Raw genomic sequence first — 8,261 nt, 5'->3', positions numbered from 1 at the left:
CAGGATGGGAATTGCTTGGGAAAGGACACGAGCAGGAGCAGTCCCAGAACAGTCACGGGTTGTTGGTTAATGCCATTTCCAAGGCTCCCCAAGCCTTTGCTTGGCAGCAGTGCCCAGAGCAGGCTGCTGCGGGAGAGAGGGTTGAACCACAGGAAAATTATAAGTGAGTTAAAACGTTCGTGGCCTCCTCAAGCCAGCTAGGATGCTATTTAAAGGACTGTATTATTCCCTGCTGCATCTTCTGGCCTGCACAGGGAGCTTTCATTAGCGCGGCTGGCAGAGAGGGAGAGCGATAGCGCCTTGGAGAGCTCACGCGGCTTTCCACAACATCTCGGCTTGAAAGAGCCTTTGACTGTGCATCTTGCAAAATGTTTTCTCTGAGCTGTCAAAATACTCATCTGTCAAACCAGAGGAGTCTGGAATGTGTTACGTGTGCATTGGGCACTGTGACCAACAGAGCTGGAGCCGTGGGGAGGGGGGTCACGGCAGGGGCTCCCTGACCCCCACTGGAGACACTGTGGTCCATGGGGGGTGTGTGAGGGCCTAGGAAGTACCTCAACCCCTCAAACCCAAGGGGGATTCTCTCCAGGGGTCACAAATCTTTTACTAAAAGCAGCTTGCCTGTCTCTCCATCCCTGCGTCACCAAATTTTCCTTTGTGGTATGCTTTTGTTCTCCTTACGAAAATTTGGATCCTCTTAGGTTTGCAAGCAAGTAGTGTAGGAGTGTTTGCTACCCCATCCCTGAAAGAAGGGCAGGTCCCTTGGCTTTCTTCTCTTCCACATGGGAAGAGCCTCCCAGCAGGGCATGGCAAGGACACAGGGTCATGTGTCACAGCACACAGTTACAGCCTCCGTGGGTTGAGCCGAGAACCCTCACGGGTGACAGAGCTTCCAGACCTGGTGTGATCCAGTCTTGCCCCAGAAAAACCTTTGGTGGGCTGAAGGCTCTCCTGCCCTGCTGTGCCTGAGCTGTTGAGGAGCAGGACACTGGCCATCACTCAGCCTTGAAAACATGTGAGGTGCTGCTGTAGTTTGGGATTCAGCTCTGAGGAGTCCATTTTGTGTGTCTCATTCCCAGCCCTGAGGACATGAAGGCTGTGGAAGGGGGCTGTTCCAACATCCAAATTTTCATGAGGAGAAGGAAGGCACACCACAAAGCAAACTCTGGTAACACAGGGATGGAGAGACAGGCAAGCTGCTTTTAGTAAAACTCCTGGGCATGTTTCTGGAGCCTCTTGGAAGCTGTTTGGAGGCACTTTATTTTGAGAAGAGATTTTGGTGTCCTGTGTTGTCAGAAAACATCCAAGTGAGTCCTGATCACGGCCAGAGGGTGTCCTTCGGAGCACGTGGGATTTCTTGGCTGGGCCTGGTGGCTTGCTGTGCTGCTGGAGCCCTCCTGATGGTGCCAGGCCGACTCTGGGACAGTGCCAGGTGCCAGCCGTGTCCCCAGGGCAGCCCAGGGAGCAGGTTCCTCCTGAGCTGCTCGCTGTTGGGAATGCAGGCATAGTGTTTCCATGAGTAAGCCCAGCTTGCAGGGGTGCATGTTTGCAGGATGAGGCCATGGAGAGAATTGGTGACTGAGCTCCTGCCCTGCTGCAGAGCTGATGAGGTACATGTGATGTGGAGCTGGGCAAATGCACGCCCGAGAGCTTTTAATTTCACGCTTCCTGAGCAAGCACACTGTTCTCCATGAAAACTGCAGGACTCTTGGTGGGTTTATTTCTGTATTAAATCTAGCTTTTCTTTAAAAATAGAAAAAACTTAAAATGGGGGTGATACACAGATAGGCTGGATTTGCCTGTGAGCTGGGGCAAGTGGCATCTTCCTGGTTTGCACAGTGTGGTGTGGTCCTGCCCTGTGGATGAGATGCTGCACATCACAGAAAATTCAAAAATACACATTGCAAACATCCTGCTCAGTTTGAGCTGTGGCCTCTCCCTTCTAAGCACAGTGGATAACAAACGAGGTGTGAGGTAGGGGCGTGCAAGGAGTCCCCAAGCAAAGTCAGAAAGGTTTAGTACCCCCAAACAGCAGGTCCCCATTCAGGTCCTGATTGCAGTCTCATGTCATGTTAGCATCACATAACTGGAGCTGATGTGCTCCCAGAAGGACTAATTAGTTTTGATTTTGGATGATGCTGATGTGGCCAGACCATTTCCAGCTCTGAGGTCAGCTCTGGGATCTGTGCACTGTGCTTTGTGCTGCTGTGCTTCCAGGTGTCCACAGAAAGACACTGCTCCTCCACTTAGTGAAGTGCAAGGAAAGAAAGGTAATAGTGGATGTAGCAAAATTGTTGGGTTTGTAAATGTAATTTTTTTCCTTTCCTCTAATTCGCTGACTGCCCTAAAGCCCTAAACGCCACCCTGAAACTACAAATCCTTACCAGATTTCTAGTCCTTACCTGGCTTTTAATCCTTTAAACCCATTTTCCCCCATCTAGCAGATAGCACATGGAAAACTTTGTGTTCACGGTCATACTCCCTGCACGGATGTGAGTGCAGTCCAAGCAAATAAATCCTGAGTGCAAGCATTCATACATGGAGAACTTCACACTCGGAAACATGACCACACTAAATTGCTGCCAGAGTTTTAAAGGCAGCTTTTGAAAATATTGGCCCTACATCTTGTGTTTCTGCAGCAAATGGTTTGATTCATCAGGGGAACACCAGCTAGCTGCTCATCGGACTGCGTCCTGGAGATGCAGGGAGCTCAGAGGCTGGGATGGAGACAGCTCTCTGCTTGTACATAAATACACCCTGGACTGATTATCTACCAGAGGAAAAGGAAATCTTTATGATTTCTGCCTTTATTTGCCATGTCTCTGAAAAGACTTGATATAGAAGAATATCTTTCAAGTGTATGAAGCATATGCTCCCCAGAAACACTCAGCAGCAATGTTTTTGGCTCCTGTGACTAATGCTTGCAGAAGGTTCAATTTCCTGACCGTCAGCACCAGGTTTTGCTAAGAATGAGTATTTTCCCTTCATTTTTCCCCCAGTTCCCAAAGTATTATTGATAGTTGATTATTACTATTTTATGTGAGGTCATAGCAATTAGTTTTGAACTGCAGACCTGCAAATGTGCAGCCTGTAAAACTCAGGTCAGTGTTGGAGTGCAGGGGTAGTATATGTCTGTAAGCCACCCTGAGGCTATAAACTCCATTGTGGAGAAGTCAGGAGACTCCAGAGTGAAGACTTGATCTCCAGTGTTCCTTTAGCTCTTACAGACATGTGTCTTGTGGGGGGCTCGTGACCATTTTGCAGTGGTTTTGTGCAGGACCTGCTCCTTTCAGCTCGCCAAAGAGGCACTGCTCCTGCAAGGAGCACCCACTCAGCATTTCATGTCAGCCTTGGGGTTGCTCCAATGTGTGCTACCAGTGAGGTGGGACAGCTCTACCCCTCTCAGCCTTGGCTGCTTGGGGCCCTGCTCACCCCACAGCTCCTTTCTCTCTTCTGCTGGCTCAAGGCTGTCCATGGGTCTTGCCAACTTGTCTCACTTTCAGCCCTCTCAGTCCTCTTCCAAAACAACTCCCTTGCTTTCCTCTGTACAGCAAGCCCAGGAGTGATTTATGGTGTAATTAATGAGTTATGTGCTATTAAAATGCATATCATGGAAAGGGGTAGAGCAATGGGATCTTCTGCTTCGTTGCAAAAACCCCTAAACTTAAGCCCGTGGTTTACACTCTCTTACAGATTTGGGGTGGGGGCCAGGATGTTAGGAAAAAGTTCTTCCCTGAAAGAGTGGTTAAGCACTGGAATAGGGTCGCCAGGAAAGTGGTGGAGTCTCCATCCCTGGAAGTGTTCAGAAAACAAGTAGGTGTGGCATTTTGTGATCTGGCTCATGTTGGTATTTGGTCAAAAGTTGGACTTGGCCTTTTCCAACCCTAATGATCCTATGATTCCATGATTCTATCAGAGGGAACATGCTCATGGGGATGGGACCTCAATTTTAATACCTACCAGTGTTTGAAGTAAATGATCTTTCCTTGCACAAAACCCATCCCTGACGCTGTCACTGGGACACCAAACTGGTTCCTTGTGCTTAATGCTGTGAGAAATCCCTTGGGCTTCAGAAAGATCCAGGACACTGATGTCCCCAAATCACACTTATTTCAAAATTGATACAAAAGGACATGGATTTTATAAGTTATTGGTGTGTTGTGGGTTAAAACTTCCGAAGCAGTGTCTTGGACAAGCTTATTCTATATGTCACTTTGGGTTAAATTTTATACCCCCCCAGCCCTTAACTTTTATAACACATTTTGATTTAATCAGGATTTGCTTGAATGCACCTGGTTATATCTGAGGGCAGCATTTGTCCTTCTCTGCTGCTAAGTGTGGTTACACTTAAAGTGATCCTTGAAGGAAAAGGTACAATAATAACAGTAAAATTAAATTACTAAATACCTATCAATGACAACGTGTTGTGGAAAACACTTTGATCTGAATAAAACACTTAGCTCTACACAAAATGAAATATTGTCTGATACCTAGGCCTTTTCATAAGCAAGTGGAAACAAATGTAATTATGATAGGCAGAGAGAAAAATCAATGTTTTGATTTGAAAATTAGCCTTTTCTGGATTGTTTTTTCTGGCTGAGACAATCTGACAGCATTTTGTGAAATATTTTGATCTGCTTGACATTGTCTCTCTTTTTTTCTTTTTTTCTTTTTTTAACCAAAAAAGTTGTATTTTTGGCCGAAAATTTTTACTGTATCTAGAAAGGGAAATTGTTCTGTCAAGGGTATTGTAAAAGGCCCTGTGTTTCATTGCCTTTTAATGGAACCTTAATAGAAGTTGGCAGTGCAGATGACGAAGCTGGAAGGCTGCAGTGAAATTTGAACAATCAGAAATTGTTCAGAGGTTCATGACCATGAGAGAGCCCTTGAAGCCCATAACTATTCACTGGGCCATAAAAGTGGCTGATCTCATTTCTTCCCATCACGTCCCATCCTCAGCAGAAACTCTCCCAACTGCAAGGAGCCCATGGGGGACCATGCTGTGGCTATTGATTTCAGAGGGAAGATGTGCAGATACTGCAGTGAGGACAGGAAGGATCAGCTTGACCAAAAAAATGCATTGAAATCTGGAAAAGCTCTTGGGCCTGTGAAGGAGAGGATAAATTTAATCAATGTCAATGTTTCCTGCAGATTCAGAAAAGCCTGACTATGCATGAAGCTGTAATGACCTCTGGCAGACTTTTAATCTAGATGTGAGCATTTTAACTTCCTTTCTAATGAGGAGCATGGCTTCTAAATCCTCTGAAAGTTGCATCTGAATGGGTTTGTGCTACTTGCAGTTTACATTGCACGCCCTGGAAGTTCCTTGGGCTTTTGCTGGAGTATTCATGAAACAGAGTTAGAAGAAATATTCCCCAGGGATGACTCACCCTGGTCTGATGCTTCTCTCGCTCTCCTGCACTGATTATTTGTTTCTCTTCATTGCTGCTATATATTCAAAAGGCTTTTAGCTCCTAGTCTATGGGTTTGTCTATTGCAGAGCCTTTAATAATGGTTATTTCCTGGTAGTGAAGGCTGAACTTGGTCTAGCGGGACCTGTTTGTAACATAGTTTTCTTCAATTACCCAAAATTTACACAGCAATTCCAAGCTTATTATATGGGCCATAGTATGTAATTACAGGCATAACATATTAGGTCCTAATAACAGCAAATATATCATTACACAAATCATTCATGTTCCTGTGCTGATATTTTTACATGGAGTGAGTGAATACAGTTACTAATAATGGCAATACCCATCTTACAGCTGCAGTGTAATTGGTGCCACTGTGACATGAAGCAGGGCAGGGGCAGGAGAAAGGAAACTTCCACTGAAATATGGTTGGGTCCATGAAATACCACATCCAAAAAATCAAGGTGGGAACCCACTCTTTATAGTTGATATATGAGAATTTGATTCATCAACACCCAGGAAGAGGGATCCACATTTTTTTTACTTAGATGATGGATCTCCTAGTTATTTATGGGAAGGGGAGACGGTTTTCCAGACCCCAGAGTTGTGGAGGGAGGGAAGGAATCCTATAAATGCAGCAGCAAAGAGAGTTGAGGTCACCAGGTGAGTTGTGCACATGCTGTGCCTTACCTTCCAGCTTGGAAAAGCTGGGCTTAGCCCAGGATTTGTAAAAAAAGGGCTTTGAGTCACAGTAGACCTCCCCTAAAAGGTGATCCCTGCCAAAGGTATGTAGCTTGTAGGGAGAAGGTGCTAGTGCTGGCATCTGTCAGATGGCCCTGGGTGGATTAAGGACACAGAAGGGGTTCAAGGCCAGTCCTGACCTCTGCATGCAGCTCTGTGAGGGATTTGTGTTCAGCCATATGGGTTTGTGAGGCTTTATGAGTGATGTGGGTTGATGCACATTGGATAATGGGTTGATTAACACTGCTGTCCCAGCACTCCAAGATGCACCATCTGAGCCCTTGGCACAAGGGCAGCTTGGTGGAGGGTAGAAACAATGGAGATTTCTTTTTCCTGTACTACTGTATCAAAAAGTTCAGGAAGTGACTTTTGTTTCAACATCTACATATTTATATCTGCTGCATAGCTTAGGCTGAGATTTGTTTCCTTTGCTGACAGGTTAACCTGCTTTCTGGGGTCTGTCTGCAGCAGCCCACCAGCACCTTTGCCAGCACTAACCTGGATTTACAATGCTGAGCCCCCATTCTCCAGCAGCAGGACAAGGGTCAGCCACTCTCATTCTCTTCAGGTCTCCAGAGCACTTCAAAGTGACAACAGGAAGAGAAAAAACCAATATGCTTGGGTCTGCCCTGAGGCATATCCTTGGGGACACATTGCTGGGAGTTAGTAATAGAACCTAGTTTGCACTTGGCCACCTTGGTTTGGGCAGAAAGTTTCTGTTTTGGCACCTTATTTTGGTATGGAAATACCCCAGTTAGAGCAGAGGTGATGAATGGGAACCATGGCAGCCAGAACCAGCCTGCCAAAGGGATTTTACCCAGCCATGCAAAGACTGATGGGTTAGCCTGAGTGGGAGTATTTCTATTGATGTGGGGCAGAGGGAGGAGATGCCCAGCTGAGCCTGGTGGGGGTTGTTGTGCAAATGTGGTTGTGTTGGTCTAGAAATCATATCATCATAGAGTATCCTGAACTGGGGAGGACCCACAAGGATCATCAAAGCTCGACTCCCTGCCCTGCACAGGAGAAGCCCAAAAATCACACAGTGTGCCTGACAGCATTATCCCAGCATGCCTCAAACTCTGCCAGGCTTGGTGCTGTGGCCACTTTGCTGGGGAGCCTGTTCCAGTTCCCAGCATCTTCTGGGTGATGTACATTTTCTTAATATTCAATCTAAACATCCCCTGACACAACTTCATGCTGTTCCTTTGAGTCCTAATGGTTACAGCCAACCCTAAAAGCCACTTTGAGCTCAGTATTCAAAGATAGAAACGGTGAGAAAAAGTCATATTACTCCTCTGCATCTCTATAACCCCACCAACCATGATCAACAAGAAACCCTCAAAAGAAAGGAATCTGGCTTTATGGGGCAGATTATTCCACACATCTTTGAGACTTCATAGACAACCTTCACAGACTGCCTTTCAACCTCTGGCACCCTGAAGTGTTACATAAGTGGTGATACAAAACCTGGCTTGAAAAAGTTTGCATTTAGAGTCATCTGCAGGACAGAGCTCCTTGTGCAAGAAGGGCTTGGCAGCTGCAAGGACATTATTTAACAAACAGGTAAAAGGTGACTGCTGCTGCAAATCCTGTGCAGTACTTTGAACAAGTCTGACAGTGTTGTCACTCTTATAAGAGGATCCTTTGGTATCCTTTGGTTTGGTATCAACTTGGCCACTGAATTCCTTCAGCAATTGCTAGATCAGAATTAAGGGGAAGAGCTGAAGCCCTTCACCCACCACAACTGGCACCTTTGCAGTGGATGCAGTGTTAGCAGTGGGCGCAGTTCTTTACAGCCAGGCAATGTTACTGTTTTGGTGTGTGATTTCTGATTTAATATGGCATCTGGGTCTAATGTGGCATTCAATATCCATGAAAAACCCAAATATTTCCCCTTTACATAGTGAACATCATCCCTCCTGGTCCCACAGAGGGTCAGGGTCAGCTGAGCAGAGCTGTCATCCTTTGTGGGGGCTCTGTGTCCAAGGCTCCTGTGCCCTCCCCTCCAATACGTGGAGCTGGGAGTCGGCGCCAACTGGGAGCAAAGGTTTTGGCTCTGCTGACCCCAGGGAGGTGACAGCACCAGGGCTGTTTTGCTTTTCCAGC

The sequence above is a fragment of the Haemorhous mexicanus genome, chromosome 4 (assembly GCF_027477595.1).
Source record: "Haemorhous mexicanus isolate bHaeMex1 chromosome 4, bHaeMex1.pri, whole genome shotgun sequence".
NCBI classification, from domain to species: Eukaryota; Metazoa; Chordata; class Aves; order Passeriformes; family Fringillidae; genus Haemorhous; species Haemorhous mexicanus.
Note: the sequence above shows the minus strand (reverse complement) of the source record.